We start from the raw sequence: 18,376 nt of genomic DNA on the forward strand, positions 1-18,376 counted from the left end.
AAAAGCCCTTTTAAGGGCTGGTAAAAGAGCTGGTTACTTTGGGGCAATAACCCGCAAAAGGCCCTTTTAAGGGCTATTTGTAATTTAGTGTAGGGTAGGGAATTTTATTATTTTGGGGGGCTTTTTTATTTTATTAGGGGGATTTGATTAGGTGTAATTAGATTAAACTTCTTGTAATATTTTTTAAATACTTTATTTTTCCAGTACCATATACAATGACAAGCAACAAAGGTTACAGAACAGATCAACTTAAGACATTATAACATCATACATAATCACTGCAATAGCACTGGGTTTTCTTGTAATAATTCTAATTCTCCTTCCTCTTCCGTAACTCCTTTCACTCTCTTTGTACCTATCTCTCTTCCTTTACTGCCTTAGAATATTGCAATAATACCCCCTAGTGTGGATCTGTCAGTACTGAAGAGTTCCTGGCTGGTCACCTTATTTCACCTATTCTTTTCCAAGATACCCTTTTCAATTTTCCTCCTGTGCTCTTTAGCTTGGTCACCTACAATCCTGGGGGTATATTTCTGTGTGTGCTAGTGACAAAGGCAATTTTCCAGCCAGAATAGGGTGCTGCTGCTATTCTTTGCTTTATTACTTCTTGTAATATTTTTTATTTTCTGTAATTTAGTGTTTATTTTTTTTCGTAATATAGTTTATTGTATTTAATTGTAATTAATTGTAGGTAGTTTAGGTAATTTATTTAATGATAGTGTAGTGTTAGGTGTAATTGTAACTTAGGTTAGGATTTATTTCACAGGTAATTTTGTACTTATTTTAGCTAGGTAGTTATTAAATAGTTAATAACTGTTTAATAACTATTGTACCTAGTTAAAATAAATACATAGTTACCTGTAAAATATAAATAAATCCTAAAATAGCTACAATGTAATTATTAGTTATATTGTAGCTATCTTAGGGTTTATTTTATAGGTAAGTATTTAGTTTTAAATAGGAATAATTTATTTAATTGTAGTTATTTTATTTAGATGTATTTAAATTATATTTAAATTAGGGGGGTGTTAGGGTTAGGGTTAGACTTAGGTTTAGGGGTTAATAACTTTATTATAGTAGCGGCAACATTGGGGGTTTCAGATTAGGGGTTAAGAAATGTAAGTAGGTGTCGGCGATGTTAGGGCAGACAGATTAGGGGTTAATAAAAATTAACTAGTGTTTGTGAGGCGGGAGTGCGGCGGTTTAGGGGTTAATACATTTATTTAAGTAGCGGTGATGTCCAGTCGGCAGATTAGGGGTTAATAAGTGTAGTTAGGTTGGGGGCGGCAGATTAGGGGTTAAAAAATATAATGTAGGTGTCTGCGATGTTAGGGGCAGCAGATTAGGGGTTCATAAGTATAATGTAGGTGGCAGCGATGTCCGGTCGGCAGATTAGGGGTTAAAAATATTTATTATAGTGTTTGCGATGTGGGGGGGCCTCGGTTTAGGGGTTAATAGGTAGTGTATGGGTGTTAGTGTACTTGTTAGCACTTTAGTTAAGAGTTTTATGTTCCAGGGTTAGCCCATAAAACTCTTAACTACTGACTTTTATATATGCGGTAGGAGTCTGGACAGGAGAGGGTCTACCGCTCACTTCTTCCAAGACTCGTAATACCAGCATTAGGCAAATCCCATAGAAAAGATAGGATACGCAAATTAACGTAAGGGGATTTGCGGTAGCCTCGAGTCATGGAAGAAAAGTGAGCGGTGAGCCTCTACCTGCCAAACTTGTAATACCAGCGTTAGAAAAAAAAGCAGCGTTGGGACCTCTCAACGCTGCTTTTTAAGGCTAATCTAAATCTTTACACTTTTATCTTCAATATTTTAAAAACTAATACAATTTTTAAAAATACATATACTTACTATTATCTAGCTAATCTTTGCTTTAAATACATCATTACACTAAAGTTGTGGCTGCTAAGTGTTATAGAATCACAGTACATTTTGCTTCCAAAAAAATAAACTTCTTTAAAGAGATTTCTAGAAGAAAAAAGGTAAAACTGATAACTTGAGAATTTTTGGATGATATATATTTAGAAATTTAATAAAAACTCAGCACCTCTATCAGTGCAGAAAAGGAGATTGAGACCATAAACCCATATATCATTATACATTACATTGTTGTATTTCACATTAGGGACTGTAAGGTCAGTGATGCAGAAATTTGTTCTAAATAGTTAGATATATTGCTAATGAATGTTATAATTCTATGATTAAAGAAAGATCAGACTTCCAAGTCCCCCTATATTATTGTGTGATTAAAATGCTGCTTTATATATTTAACAGCATTGCTGTATGTATGAGTGTTGGGAATTAATGATCCAAATGAAATTTAATCCACTAAATTTCTTCCTTGTAACAAAATCTATCAAGACAAAGTAACAGGTCCAATAGTTAAAAAAATCCCAGCATTTATGGTGTAAGAAACTTGCTTGTAATAATGCTATTTTAAAGGTAGCCGTAAATCAAGATTATTTGAAAGTTATGAAGTTTTATATGAAAGGGTAATTATACTTCAGAGAGCTAATGAGTTTTAGAATCATAAACCTTTTGAAATGTTCATGATCTTGTAATTTTAAGTTCAGGTGGTAACCATATTTTTAACTTAATATTATGCACTTATATGATTCTTTGTGGTGTCATTTAAAGTATTAACCTTGATAGTCAACTTTAGAACACACGTTGCTTTTTTACTTTATGTGCTATTTAAAATATAATGGGCTAGATTACGACTGGAGTACAATTTAGAGTTCACGCTTGTGCGTTAATTTGCCAGACGGAAACTTTTTGAGTGCATCGGGTTATGCTCGTATCATAAGTTGAAAGTAAAAAGTTTGCTCGCAAGTGAAAACTTGATGTGCAAAAAGTGGAACTTAGAATATCACGACTACATTAATGAATTTTCCACAGACTTCAATGTAGCATGAAAACTGAAAAAAAAAACACCTATACTCACGCTAACCTGATTATGTTTATTCAAGTGCACATGAAATACGAATATTTCACATTCCAATGTTCTTCACATAGAAGAATATGTTCTATGTATTCTTAAATACATATTTCTATATACAGTATATTTGATGGATATTTGGTAAAATGTATATCTATACCTACATAGATACTGTGTGTATATATATATATACAGTATCTAACAAAAGAGAGTATACCCCTCACATTTTTGTAAATATTTTATTATATCTTTTCATGTGACAACACTGAAGAAATGACACTTTGCTACAATGTAAAATAGTGAGTGTACAGCCTGTATAACAGTGTAAATTTGATGTCCCCTCAAAACAACTCAACACACAGCCATTAATGTCTAAACCATTGGCAACAAAAGTGAGTACACCCCTAAGTGGAAATGTCCAAATTGGGTCCAATTAGCCATTTTCCCTCCCCGGTGTCATGTGACTCGTTAGTGTTACAAGATCACAGGTGTGAATGGAGAGCAGGTGTGTTAAGTTTGGTGTTATCGCTCTCACACTCTCTTCTTCCATATCACAGGGGTCCAAGAGTGGCCTGATATGTCATATGTCCCCTAAATCCCCTAGTTTGGCATCAACCTATGCTTGGAGGTCCAAGAGACACTTTTTTATTCAGAAGGGGAAGTCTCTCACTTTTTCAATCTTAAGTTTTTTGGGGTCTCATTTTTGTTTTAACCTCCTATAAATTCTATAGCAATACTTAGATCCAAGAGACCCTATAGTTAAGGGAGGTTTGTATAATTCCAAAAACTAGCTTTCATTTATATACATTATATGCATAGTTCTAAAAAATGATATCTACATTTCTGCATTTCTCACAAACTGTTATATTGCATTGTAAAAATGACTAGCTTTTTACTATGTGTACTATGTACCTTTAAACCTCAATAAAAATTTTTTAATATATATATATATTTGGATTTCGAATAGTAGACTTATGTTGGGTTATGCGGTCTTCTTATATTGTAGCCCACATGGGCACTTGAGCGTATAAACCACATAAGTCGACTGACAAGTGTAGTGCCCCTTAATAGAGAACTTTTCCCCTAAAAATGGAGGGCTTATAAAATTCCCCCTAATAATACTGTTACAATGGGAACAATTCAAGCATGGGAAAGTCCCTTTATCCACCGGCTTAAATACTCTCTGTGTGGGTTTTAAGGGATTCATCTTAGCCCTAACCAGTTGTCTCCCAAGTGAATTGCCTTTTCTAAATGCTGAAAAAGGAGGTTGTTGAAATCCATCAATCTCTGGCATAGAATGACCCAGCATTAGCCAGTTTTTACAAATGATTTTATGCAATTTTACACTCATAACATTTTAATTAGACTCCAATTCTTCTGAGGAAAAACCTCTTTTTTGAAACCTGCTGTGCATCTCATTTTAGTGCAAATGACAGGTAGAAGGATTGGAAACTATCCTCTTTACCCTCAAGAGTTGAAACTTGGGCACACTCTTAATACTCTGGGGGGATGATGGCTCTGACGGGATAAAAGGGTATTTTTATCAGTTGACTTTCTGTATATGTCTGTGTCAAAATGATCATCAACACGCATAACCACTGTATCCAGAATTTGAATCTTATTTAGATTATATTTTGTTGTAAACTGAACAGCAGGTACTTTAGCCTGTATCCTCTGATGGAAAACCTCAATGGATTCAATGTCGCCCTGCCACAAGATAAATAAATCATCTATATACCACCACCATGCCAAACATTTATGAAAATTAGGATCAGTATATACCAACTGTTCCTCCAATCCATCCATATAAAGGCCCCACAGCTGCAGAAAAAACTTGCTGTCAAAAGAAAAATCGTTATGAGTCAAAACCAGTTCCAATAACTCCATAAAGAAATGTATCTGTCTTTCAGAATATTTGTTAGATTTAGTTAAAGCCATCCAAACACTATTTAATTCATCCATATGAGGGATAATGGTATATAAACTACATACATCCCAAGTGGCTAAAACTACATTTTCTGGTAAGTCAGACAAATTCCTTAATTTAGATAGGCAGTCACTGGTATCTTTAAGAAAAGACCTGCCCTGCCTCACAAGTAGAGTAAATATTTTTTCCAAGAATCTAGAAATGGGACTGAATAAAGAATCAATAGAGGCCACTATAGGCCTACCAGGCGGATTAAACAAGTTCTTGTGGACCTTGGGTAAAATGTAGAAATTGGGAGTTTTAGGTCTCTGTAAATATAGAAAATCAAACATTTTCTCTGAAATAATTCCCAATTCCAATGCTTTGCCCAAAATTTCCCTGACCACGATCATAAATCTAGGGAGAGGGTCAACTTCAAGTTCCTTATACACCTCTGTATCATTAAGATGTCTATCACCTCATCTTTATATTTAGAAGTATCCATTGTTATTGTAGCCCCGCATTTATCGGCAGCCTTAATAGTAATACTGGAATTTTGTTTTAACTTATTAAGTGCCAAGTTTTCATCAGGTGTTAAATTATGTCTCATAGGCTTACCATTACACTTGTACAACACAATTTCAAACTCCTTATTAGTAACATTAATGAAGGTATCAACAGCATGATTATATGTAGTAGGCACAAAGGAACTTTTGCTAAACAACCCAAAGTTCACAGGATACAATCAGTCCCATCAGGAGTCCATGAATCTTTTTCCTCAAAGCCACTAAAGTAGGTTTTTAATTTAATAGACCTATATAAACAATGTAGATCTAATTCAAGTTGGAATGTAACAATCTCCTCAACAGGGCAGTAAAATAGACCCCTAGACAGCAAAGAAAGTTCAACAACCGAGAGCTCATAGCTGGAAATGTTGATTACATTTACAGTACCTATTTCTTAGTGCGGTGGGTTTGCTGTTGTGGGGCTGGATCCTGATTCCCTTCTAGACTTATGATGCTGCCGCCTCCTTCATTTGATGTGGGGCTGTCGTCACCCAATGATGCAGATGAAGAGCTTGCTTCTACAGAGGCTATATCCATGGATGACTTCTTACCGCAAAGTGGTTTCCATGTTTTGACTCTAGTGCAGCCCTGATAGCCTCCAGATTTCCAATGATAAACATTGCCCGATCGGTAGTCTGATTCGTCGCATCTGAACTTCCGGTGTTTGTGTTCCTCCACTTCCTTCTGGAATGCTGCTGCGCCATCTTTAGCCGTCTGTGACAGAAGCTTGAAGTCCTCCTCTGATGATGCTTCACAGAGCATATCCTCTTGTGCTTTTACCTTTTCATCTAAGGTAAGCAACTCCATCTTTGCAAACTCGATGTTAAGAATCATTAGATCGAAGGAGCACTTATTTAATATCTGTTGGTATCTCTGGCAAAACTGTAGTTTCTTTAAAGAAAGTAGGCTGTAACTTGGATCACATGCCCTGTGGGATCCTCTTCACTCGATGATACTCAGCTAACATAGAGGAATGCAGCTGGATACTATGTTGTCTCTTAATCAGCCTCTCCAAATCCTTAGAGAATAAATCTTTATCAGGTGCTGTTAAGAAATCTCTTGATCCCAGTGCAACGGTGGCTATGTGTGCAGCATCTTCCTCTGAGTAAGAAAAGACGCTAGATTCAGGGGTAGAGCAAAGAGTACTGCTTTTTTCTGCCGTAGTCCATAGAATACAATGTATATCAGTATTCAATATGTTGAAGGGTCCTCACCTCAAGTACTAGACAGGGTATTTGCCAAAACTTCTCAAACAAAACAAGAGGGAGTTTAACCTTTCTTTTAGAGTGTCACAATCCCAGCCTAGTCCACAGGCCAATGTATATAGAGAAGAAAAACAGGCAGACACTCAATATGATGAAGTCCAATAAGTACTTTAATTCATAGGAAGCAGTATAGGCAGAGCAACGTTTCAGGGCTTATACCCCCTGCTCAGGCTCAACACAAATGAACAAATCCTCCATTCTTAAATACCCACAACACCTCTGTAAACAAGGCCAGTGAGCTAAATTGTTTACAAATCAAGCAAGAAATGTAAGAGCCCACATAAAGGCAAATATCTACGAAATATTTCTCTTTCAAACAATATCCCTTCAAACAGAAGCAGAATGGAGGCACTGACAGCAATATAAATGAAAATCTAATATACATTTTCATAAGAAAAGCTTCTGAACAAATTACATCAAAGATCCCTTTGGGTGGGAGATATACTGGATAATGCATAATGTGTCACCTTCTTCTAAGATATATAATTTTCCTCTTATTATAAAAGCTGCTCAATACGTACAAACAAGACAGAAGGAGCACTGTAAACTTTTAGTACACAATTTGTAATTGAACCTCCAATTTTCTTGCTCCTGAGGGTCTTTATAAAAATGAATACAGAGAAAATAACTATTTCTCATGCCTAACAACAACCAGATTGTGTTATCTTCAAAGCCAAAATTAAGAGGCTTGCTACTTTTAAGTTTACAGCAAGATTCAGTGTTGTCATGTCATATGGAACTTTTATATGTAAAGAATATTTCCTTATTTGTATCAATGTATTTGAGAATATTCAAGCCTCAGTCAGACCTGGTTTCCAAATGAATCACAACACTACCACTTGTCATAAAAATGAGGCCTCTAATTTGGGAGCTACTTAAGGTTTAAGATGTATGTGAGTGGGTTGTAAAAACCAGAAACGAAAAGCATACATAACACAGGTCTGCGATGAAAATTCTTTTTGCAAGCTGTTAGCTGTTCTTAATATAATTTTGGCTGCTGAATTGGAAAATCACAATAAAAATGTCATATCATCCATAGTTTTTTCACAATTTATTTAATATTTTGTACTGATTTCTGCGTTTAATATCAGCAAATTAAAGAATTTTGAATGTCTATTAGAAGACATTCACCCCTTTCTTTCTCTTTTTAGGATTCTGAAAGGCGAGACTCTTGTTGTGTTCTGCGTACTGTTGTCAGTTGGAAAACATGGCTAGCTGTGGATATGTCAACAGTCCAGCTAACATTTGCTACATTTGTGCGGAATTGGTTTCAAGAAACATCAACGTAACACCTTTTATTAGAAATGTGTACCATGCCTACTTTTGAGTGTAACTAGGAGATAAAGACAAACCATGAGCTCCCCACAATGTTTGTTTTATTTGCATAGAGGATCTAAGGTAGTGTTCAAAAGACAAAAAGAAAGCATTCAGATTTGGAGTGCCAATGATATGGAGGGAGCCAAAAAAACACTGTGATGACTGCTATTTTTGCCTCGGTGATGTTAAAGGCTATGGCCTCTAGTTATGAAAGTCTGGTGGACCTGATCCACCAGTGCAGATCAGGTCCGCCAGACTTCGCTGAATACGGCAAGCAATACGCTCGCGGTATTCATCATTGCACCAGCAGTTCACAAGAGCTGCGTGCAACGCCGCCCCCTGCAGACACGCAGCAAATAGGCCGCCAGCAGGGGGGTGTCAATCAATCCAATCGTACTCGATCGGGTTGTATTGTTGCGATGTCTGTCCGCCTGCTCAGAGCAGGCGGACAGGTTATGGAGCAGTGGTCTTTGTGACCACTGCTTCATAACTGCTGTTTCTGGTGAGTCTGATGATTCGCCAGAAACACGGGGCATCAAGCTCCATACGAAGCTTGATACATATGCCCCATTAACTCGAAAAATAAGAAAGCCATTGTCTATCCAAATCTACCATCAGCTATATGACCTATTCCTCACAGCCCAGAAATTCCAGTTCCGCTGCCACCAGAAACATTGGAAGATTCGCCTAGTAATGTAGATTCAGATGCTGATGATGGAGTAAGAAGCTACAGATGCAGCTTCATTGGCAAAAGAAAAAGGGACTACTAAGCCTTTTGACTAAGGTTAAGATGTAAATTACCAACTTGTATACTTTTTGGAAAATAAATATATTCACAACTGGCCACAAAATAGGTTTCATGTGGTAATTTTGCACTACGAATTTCATGCAGTCTCATAATGTAACATAAACTGTCAAAGCCAAAATAAAATGTACGTGATGGAGCAAATATGAAGTCAATTTTGAAATCCTGTGTAATTATACTCAAAAGTATTTATATTCAATTGTTTTAAATAAGGGATCTGCCTGAAGATTCTCACTGCAGCCTATCTATATGGCATGTTGAGCATATCATTCTGATTCTAGATTAATAAAAAAAAATACAAATATTTGAGTTCAGTTTTTTATTCCACTCCAGCATTTGGAACATTAGAACATTAAGGCTTATGCTTAAATCTTCAACTAAACTTAAATGATGGCTACTTTGTCATATAGTTATTTACAATCTTATAATATATAAAATTTAATTAGGTTTATGTGACTCCATTGACTTCTACCGAGACATTCAATTTCAAAGTAAACTTATGCAGGATGAACTATTATAAATCTAGCCTTATGGAATTTCAGGAAAACAGCCTTTGTTCCCTTCTTTATATTTACTTTTATCTATAGAAACATATGCAAGTGGAAAAGCCCAAAATGTAAAAATATTTTTGTTAAACTGGCAGGTTATGGAGCAGGGCCTTACATTGAATGATCCAGGTATTTTGGTTATCCAGAGATGGTATCTACCCAGCCTGTGGTTTGACAAACTGGAGAGTGTTAAAGTGTATTAGGGCACAATTTTAGTGAACCAGGACAGATTATGGGCTGCATTAGTTTTCTTTTAAGTAAATCAGGATATGTATAGCAGAAAAGGGAACAGAAATATATATTTCCCATTTCAGAATACTTTTAAAATTGTGGAATTATTGGAATGTAAGCTAAATCTATTCCCACAATTGTGATAGTCCTATCTGCCGCTTGTGGATGAAGTACTTTCTTTCAAACAGAATACAAAGCTTTGCAATGAAATTTCCTATTAGACAGTAATGTTCAGTATATTACAGAAATAAAAGAGGTTGCCTATTTGAGTATCAACAAATATCTTAGCTGTTATTTATAAAGTCACTTCAGCATGCTACTAGAGTTTTGGATGGGCATATATGATTCTTTCTCATCAGAACGTATTGTAAGCATTTAATAGCCTCTATATCAGTTGGTAGTCTAATATAAAAAGTTCTTTTAGTAACATGCTGATTCGAAAATAGTAATTTGTTTAGTCTGCAACTGTTCTTTGAAACTGTCATTTTAAATTATATCTACTCCTATAACGATGCAGAATCAGCAATGTTTGCAAAACATGAAATTTATGAAAGAGTAAAGCTCATAACAAAGACTGTGTGTTCTTGTAAGAAATATTTCATGGTCGTATTACCTGCATTTTTTAATATAAAGAGTTAGAAATGTTTAAAAATCTTTAGCATTATTTTAGCTATAAATTAGCAGTGTGATCTTTTCCACTAAGTATCACTAAATAGTTTTTTTGATTGAAAAACAATAAAAAAAACAATTGTTCTCTTTCCAACTCATCGGAATTCCTGTGAGAAATCATTGGGTTAGATTTATATATGCTCATGGGGTTTCTGAGGGACATCGTGTTAATGGAAAGTCTATGTTAAAAAAATAAATGAGCATGGCTTTACCTATATTTCCCAGCCTATTGTTAGTGGATATTCTTACTCAAAATACTATACTTCAGTGTGCGTGCAAATAATTACTCAGCAGCAAGTAGATGTTATTGCAAGGCACACTGTCATATAGTATTTTCAGTGCTAACATTTGTTTTATAGGTTTATGATAGGGGTTATCCATAATTACTATAGGTGCTGAGGATTTGGGGCCATTAGTGAATTTTTTCGTATTTATTAGTGGATGTTCCTGCTAGTTGTATTAAGTGCCCAATACATGAAATCTCAAACATGAAATAAGAACTTATTGCAAAGAGGTTAAACCATTGCAACCACAGTAACTTCAGAAACATGCTTGAAACATACATATAAATGTAATAATCGAATTTGAATGTGACATTTGATTTAGAATGTGATATTCGATTCGAATGTGACATTCGAAATAGTGATTCTAGTCTACAATTGTGTTTTATAAATGTAATATTCGAATTCGAATGTGACATTCGAATGTAACATTCGAATTCAAATGTGACATTCGAATTCCAATGTGACATTCGAATTCCAATGTGACATTCGAATTCCAATGTGACATTCGAAAACTGTAAATAACATTCGAAAACCGAATTTTTAAGAATATTCGTTCTTATCAACATTCTATTATGTAAATCGAATTTCTACAATAACATTAGTTCTAACATTCGAATTCGGATATAAACACATTCGCCCATCCCTAGTCACCACCCAACGGAAAGCACAAAAAACAGCTCAATCTCAGTGCTCGACCAACTCAAGGGACTCACACAAATTGCCCCAACGTGTTTCCTGGCTGCTACCTCTTGAGCCAGGAAACATGCCAATATCACAACAGAATAGGAGGGTCAGTAATATTTTTTTTTTTATTATCTTTTCTTTTATTGGTTTTCAAAAAGTCAAAGTTACAGCATGTCAAAAGTGGATTAATTCAGTTGTAACAGTACATTGAAGAGTAATCATGTGTGACCTGGAACATTATATTTAAATATACAGCCAGATTTGCTAACATTATAAACCAGACAAGGTTAAACAGGTTAAGACTCATGAAGATGGCCAGATTAATAAGTCCAAGGACTTCCTTTTGCTCCAATGTCAAATATACATATACATCTTCTGTATTACACTTCAGGCCAAGTTATCCACATTGCAATATTATCCCAGAGGGATATTTATATATATATAGACAAGAAAAAATAGATACAAGAAAAACCAAAAAAACCCCAAAAACAAATGACATATCATGTACACTGCTAATAGAGTGCCAACTACTGAGTAGTTCAGATAGAGGTGGTTTCCTTTAGTGCATGTGTATTGCATATATATGGTCTATACATTATTAAGAATCTTCTATGTGTTGCCTTTTCCATCATAGATATATTGTTCCCATATAAATAGCATATCATGATAAAAACTCAGACATCCCAATTTAAAGTAGTGCAGCCTCTCCAGTATTAGGGAATTATTTACTAGGTCTAGCCAGTTAGTTAGGGTGGGTATCGGTGGTTTCTTCCAGAACTTACTGTAGGTATAAGCCGCTACGCTGTGTTTATTAATATTTGGTACAGGCTTTTCCTGATTTTACATAGGATATGTGGATTGGCGTTGAACAGGATTTCCTCAGGGGAAAGAGCTAGATCAACTCGAATTTTGCAAATTTGTTTATGTATTTGAGTCCAAAATTGGCGTATTATATTACATTCCCACCAGATATGGTACATTGTACCTTCCTGGTCGCATCCTCTCCAGCATCTATTGCTGGCATTGTTAAACAAATGTTTTAGTTTACTGGGGGTCAAATACCATCTAGTGAGAATCTTAGTGTTTGTTTCAAGAACTGTTGCTGAGTGTGCTGATTTAGCTGTAGCTTGGAACCATGTAGCCTACTGTTTATGTGAGATTGCTCTCCCCATCTCTTTTTCCCACCTAAGTGTATAGTTTGGCTTAGTAGGGTAGTGTGATTGAAGTATATCTCTATACATCATAGAGATTACTTTTTTGGGTTTTTTTTGCAAAGTGCTGAGGTTTTCAAATATCATGAGTGGTCTAAACATGTCCTGTTTGTATTTATGTGTGGAGAGAAAGTGTCAAACTTGGTGGTAGACAAACGAGTAGTTGAATTGCACAAAACCTTGTGTCAGCAAAGTGGTTCTCTGAGCAATTCGTCCTTGTTCTAGTATCGAAAAAATAGGGACATGGTCCAACAGTTTTATCGGTGTAAATGTTTTCTGTTTCTTCCCTAGTGGGCAGGATGGAAATTCTTTGTTTGGGTCTAGTATTGTCAGTGGTGAGTACAGTGAGGTTATGCGCCTATGCTTGTTGTGGATTGTTAACCAGTCTGACCAAGTTTCTTTTATAATTGGGTATTTTTTATTTTTGGGTATTTTTTATTTCTAGACGGGGCTTTTTGGGAGCCCAACAAAGTCCTCCTATCTGGGGAGTTTCTAACAATTGGGATTCTAGGTGAACATATCGTTTGTATGAATCATTTCCCTGTCTACACTATTCCACAACCCGGTTCATGGTGATCGCCAGTTTATAGAAGTATAGATTTGGGACCCCCAGCCCTCCATCTTCTCTTTGCCTATAAAGTGTGTTCTTAGCTATTCTCGGTGGCTTTCTGTGCCATATATAGGTATCTATAATAGATTGCATTTTACGGATGTCTGTTGCAACACCCGGGATTGGCAATGCTTGCATGACATATAAGGCTTTCGGTAGCAGTGTCATTTTGGTAGCTGCAATTCTCCCCAACCAAGAAATGTTTTTTTTTGGAGCCAGGAAGACGCCAAATATTTGAATTCATCCGACAAGTGACCATAATTCAATGTTTGCAATCTTTCAGTGTTATAAGTTAGGAATATTCCCAAGTATTTTAACGCTTGGTTTTGGATTTTGTACGGATATAGTTGTTGGATCATCAACATTTCCGCATCTGGGACATTTATCGGGTATAATTCTGATTTATTGGCATTTATCAAAAAAATTGATACTGCACCATAGGTTTGTAATTCGTGTTGAGTATTGGGGTGGGATTGTAGTGGGTCTGTTAAAGTCATAAGGATATCGTCGGCGAACATTGCCAGCTTGTATGTTTGATCTTGTATGATGATACCCTTTATTTTGGGGTTGCTACGTAATTTCTTGGCTAGCGGTTCCAGTGACAATACGAAGAGAATGGGGGAAAGTGGACATCCCTGCCTCGTGCCATTTCAAATTTCAAATCTGAAAAAAGCCCCATTAACCCTAATTTGAGCAGATGTATTGGAGTATAAGGCAAAAATGTTTTGAATAGTTTTCATGGGGAATCCGAATTTTTGAAGGGTGGCCTGTAAAAAGGTCCAATCCAATCTGTCAAATGCTTTTACAGCATCGGTTGAGAGATATATTGAGGGGATTTTAAATTTTTTAATATATTCTATTAAATTTAGCGCTTTACAGACATTGTCTTTGGCTTCTCTCTGTGGAACAAAACCGACCTGATCATGATGGATGGATTTTGGTAAGATTGCGTTTATCCTATTTGCTATAATTTTGGCATATAATTTGAGGTCTACATTTAATAAAGAGATTGGCCTAAAATTTTCTGGGGTCTCTGGCTTTTTGCCTGGTTTAGGAAGCACCGAGATATGGGCTTGCATCATAGTGTCAGGGAAGACCATAGATTCTGATATTTGGTTGAAGAGAGTGTGCAAGTGTGGTATGAGTTGAGCCTTGAATGTTTTATAATACCGAGTACTATAGCTATCTGGTCCCGGGGCCTTCTCCAGCTTCATCTCCTTTATGGCTTCCAGTATCTCCCTACTGGAGACTGGGGCTTCTTATAGAGATGCTTCATCAGCAGTGAGTTTGGGGAGGGATATGTTATCTAGGTATTTCTCACATTTTGACAGATATGATATAGGTGATCTGTTGGGAAATAAGTTATAAAGTCTATGATAATACATTTTAAAGGATAGATTTTGTGTCTTCTATTGTGGTGTTGTGTGCTGTATTGAGAGAGTGAATATATGAACATGCATGCTGCTTTTTTAGGGCCCTGGCCAGGAGTTTTCCCATTCTATTTTGTTCACCATAATATTTTTGTTTTATATATAGTTGGTGTCTCTGTGACTCAAGTTGTAAATGTTTATTTAAGTTTTCCCTTTTTTCCTGGAGGGCTGTGGCTAATTCCTGGTCATCGGGGCTAAGTTTCAGTAATAGGTCAGCCTTGGACACCTCTTGGGCCAGCTTGGTGTATTCTTTAAGAGATTGTTTATGTTTATGGGCTTTAATTTTGGCAAATTCTCCGTGAATATAGGCCTTATGGGCCTCCCATATCATTGTGGGGTTAGTGTCTGGTATGTTATTGAGTGTAAAGTAGATGTCTAATTGGTCAGCGAGTGACTCCGCCACTTTTGGGTCAGCTAACAATGAGTTGTCTAGCCTCCATGAGAAAGGTTTGAGTGGGATAGAGGGCCATGCCATCGTGCATTCCACTAAAGAGTGGTCTGACCAAACTGTGTGCTTGATATTGACATATTTGACTAATGATAAGGCAATATGGTCTACTAATATATAGTCAAGCCTTGAATAACTTTTTTGTAGATTCGAGAAAAATGTATAATCTCTTATTTGCTGGTGCGTATATCTCCATGTGTCATGAAGTGTCAGTGCCTTAATATCCTTCCATATAGAGTGGAGTGTTTTTTTATTTTGTCGAGTGTTGGGGTTAGAGCTATCTAAATCAGGGACTAAGGGGATATTGAGATCTCCTGCTACAATCAAAGGGCCTTTAGTTAAGTCAGTGATTTTATTGGAGAGGCGAGAAAAAAAATGGTCCTGTCCCATGTTGGGAACATACATATTAATAATGGTCACTGGTTTGCCATACATCAATCCCATAATACCCAAATATCTTCCCTCCTTATCTTTGTCTATTTGTTGAAGTTTAAATGGGATAGATTTATGTATTAATATACTGACACCATTAGTTTTTTTATGGGCATTCGTGCTATGAAAGTGTTGGGGGTAATGAGAAGAAAAACACTTAGGTACTCTACCGGTTTTAAAATGCGTTTCCTGTAATAATAATATTTCCCCCCCTCTCCTACGGAGATCTCGAACAGCCATGGCCCTCTTATTAGGACAATTAAACCCCCTTACATTTTGGGTGATAAATTGTATATTTTGTGTGTTAAAGTTTGTCATCTTGTATGTTGGATTATAGCTTGGGTCTCCTAAGGTGACATAGCTGTGGTGAAGTTTCTGTGATCTGACCTCTAGGACCCTCCACAATCCCCGAGATGGGGTATGTCCTATAGCAGTGTACAGAAAAACAAAAAAAGAAAAATACAAACAAAGCAACTATTGCACAACTGGTGCAACTAAAAAGAACAAGAAACAGTATTCTCTTAAGGGGGAACACATAACTCCCAAAGGACATTGAAATCTTATCTCAAACTATATGCGTGTAACGCGCCTAATACTGCATAGAGAACATACCTGAAACTTTGCTTCTCACACTAAATTTGAGAGACATTTTTTAAATTACATATCGATTGTTCCAAATAGCAAGTCTCAACACATCAGAAAACAATACAACATGAACTTACAGTAACCAGCAAAACAAGGTATAATCAATAACTAAGCATTTTACCTTATATCCTGAGGTATTATCTTGCATGTGTACTGTTGCTATTAGCAGGCAAGGGCTCCCCTACCCAGCCCCCCACATGGACCCCACCTGCCCCAGCCCACCCCCATCTTTAAATTCCAGGGCAGAGGGGCACTACAATTCAGGGGTGCAGCCATATCAATCACATTAATTATTAAACAAACATATATCAGTTACCGTCCCAAAAAGGGTTCACCGTCCTAAGGTATTTGGGTGTCCAACACCCTGGAGTTCTTTATTAGATTTCTTTGCAGGAATTTTCCTCCATTCAGCTCTTTGGGGGAGTGGTGGTGTAGGGCAAGCTCCATCTGATTCTACCCCATGGGTCTCATCTTGCGGGACTGGCGAGGTGATCTCCAGGTCTTTGCAGATCAGTAGTATGTCTTCTATAGTGTTGCAAATTAGACTTCTACCTTTCCATGGTATTTGCAAATTAAATGGATGGCCCCATCTATACGGTATGTTGAGCTGCTGCAGCTTGTCGGTGAAGTGTTTAAATTCCCACCACTTCTGCAGGGTTCTTGGGGTCAAATCTCCATGAGTGGATATTTCTGCCGAGCTTTCTTCATGATCTCCTCCTTCATCTGATAGCTTGTAATTTTAGCAATGACATCTGTTGGTGGTTGATCTCCCAGGGGTTTTGCCCTCTATGCTCTATGGAATCTGTTCAGGGCTACGGTGGCTTCAGAATCTACTCCAATGATGGATGTAAAGAGGCCCTGTAGATAGTCTTCCAGTTCTTCTGGTGCTATAGTTTCCAGGATTCCCCTGATTCTAATATTGCTGTGACGACTTTGATTTTCTAAATCGTCTATTTTGTTTTCCATTTGTAAGAATAAGTCATCTTGGGAAGATATTTTAGACCGGAGAAAAGTTATGTTAGAGTTGGCAAGGTCTGTAGTTTCTTCTAGTTTTTTTACTCTTCGACCCATGTCCGAGAAGTCCTTTTTGATCTCAGAGATCTCTTCTCTAATACATTGTTTTACTTGGCAAATTAAAGTAGAAAAGTCCTTTTTAGAAGGTAAGTAATCTAATAAGGCCCTGGGGACTGAGATAGCAGTGTCTGGGCACTCTCCCTCTGAGTCTGATGAAGCAGAAGAGGAATCAGTTCTGGTGTCAAGGTGAGTTGTTAATGTCTTGGCTGGAGTGTCCAGGTGCTTAAAAAAATTGTTTACAGAGGGTGTGGCAGCAGCCCATTTCTTGATTGCTTTTTATGTCTTGTTGCCCTTTCTGGGAGACATATTGATTGTTGTATTATAAAGAGTTTGCTACTTAGTTATGCCAGGTCGATCAGTGGGGAATCTGGCAGTATAGCAAGCTTAATGTCCGATATGCATTGAACTCAAAGCTGAGAGTAAGATCTACTCATCTTTATAGAGAAGCCATTGAGATGGTAGGCCCAAACATCCCTCTCTTTTGTCTCTATGAACTTTAATTCTGAGGCCAGAACCGGTATTTAGACCTTTTGTGTAAACTATGCTTGAGGTGATGTATCATGTATAGTAAGGGGTGATGGATTCTTCACGTTTAGTGTAACATCACACTGATTCACAATAAAGAATAACCTCTTCTTCCCTTGTAATGTTCCTGCACATTCGACACCCAGCACTAGTGCCCATTATTTACCTCAACGCTGTAATAGAGGCCTTGTGCTACTAGGAGTTAGCCAAGATGGCGGCTGAGTGTTTCATTTACCTCAGTACCTCACATGAATTTGGTGCCTCCTCACCTCGCCTTCCATGTGTCCAGATACGTGCTTTCCATTATAGCGATAGTTTTTGGGACATCGTGGGCAGCCAGTCTTAGAGCAGTTTCTCCCCTTGTTCAATTGTGGCCTGCACGCATTTCGTACAGGCGGGTCCCAGAGTAAGCTGTTGAAAATCGGAACCGCTTTTGTTTTTTTTTCGTCCGGCTTGGCCACAGTTCAGAGATGTGGGTCTAGCTACTGCAGATCTGTGTTTCAGGTTATTTAGGCTTAGGTGTAATCACATTAAGGCTACTTTTTGCCCTGTAGGGAGATCAGAGCTCACAGACGTGCAGTCATCTCCTTTGAGCGCTGGCTCCGCCCCCCGGGTCAGTAGTATTAATGCCAAAATCATGGTAATTGAATAAAAGAACCAAAGTAGGAGTACACAAAATAAATACACTAAAAAGTAAATGTGAATATATGAATAATACAATAAATGGGAAAAAAAAACTATACACACAATAAGGATATAGTACCAAAAGATCCAGA

This window comes from Bombina bombina, chromosome 7, assembly GCF_027579735.1.
Source record: "Bombina bombina isolate aBomBom1 chromosome 7, aBomBom1.pri, whole genome shotgun sequence".
Classification (NCBI taxonomy): domain Eukaryota; kingdom Metazoa; phylum Chordata; class Amphibia; order Anura; family Bombinatoridae; genus Bombina; species Bombina bombina.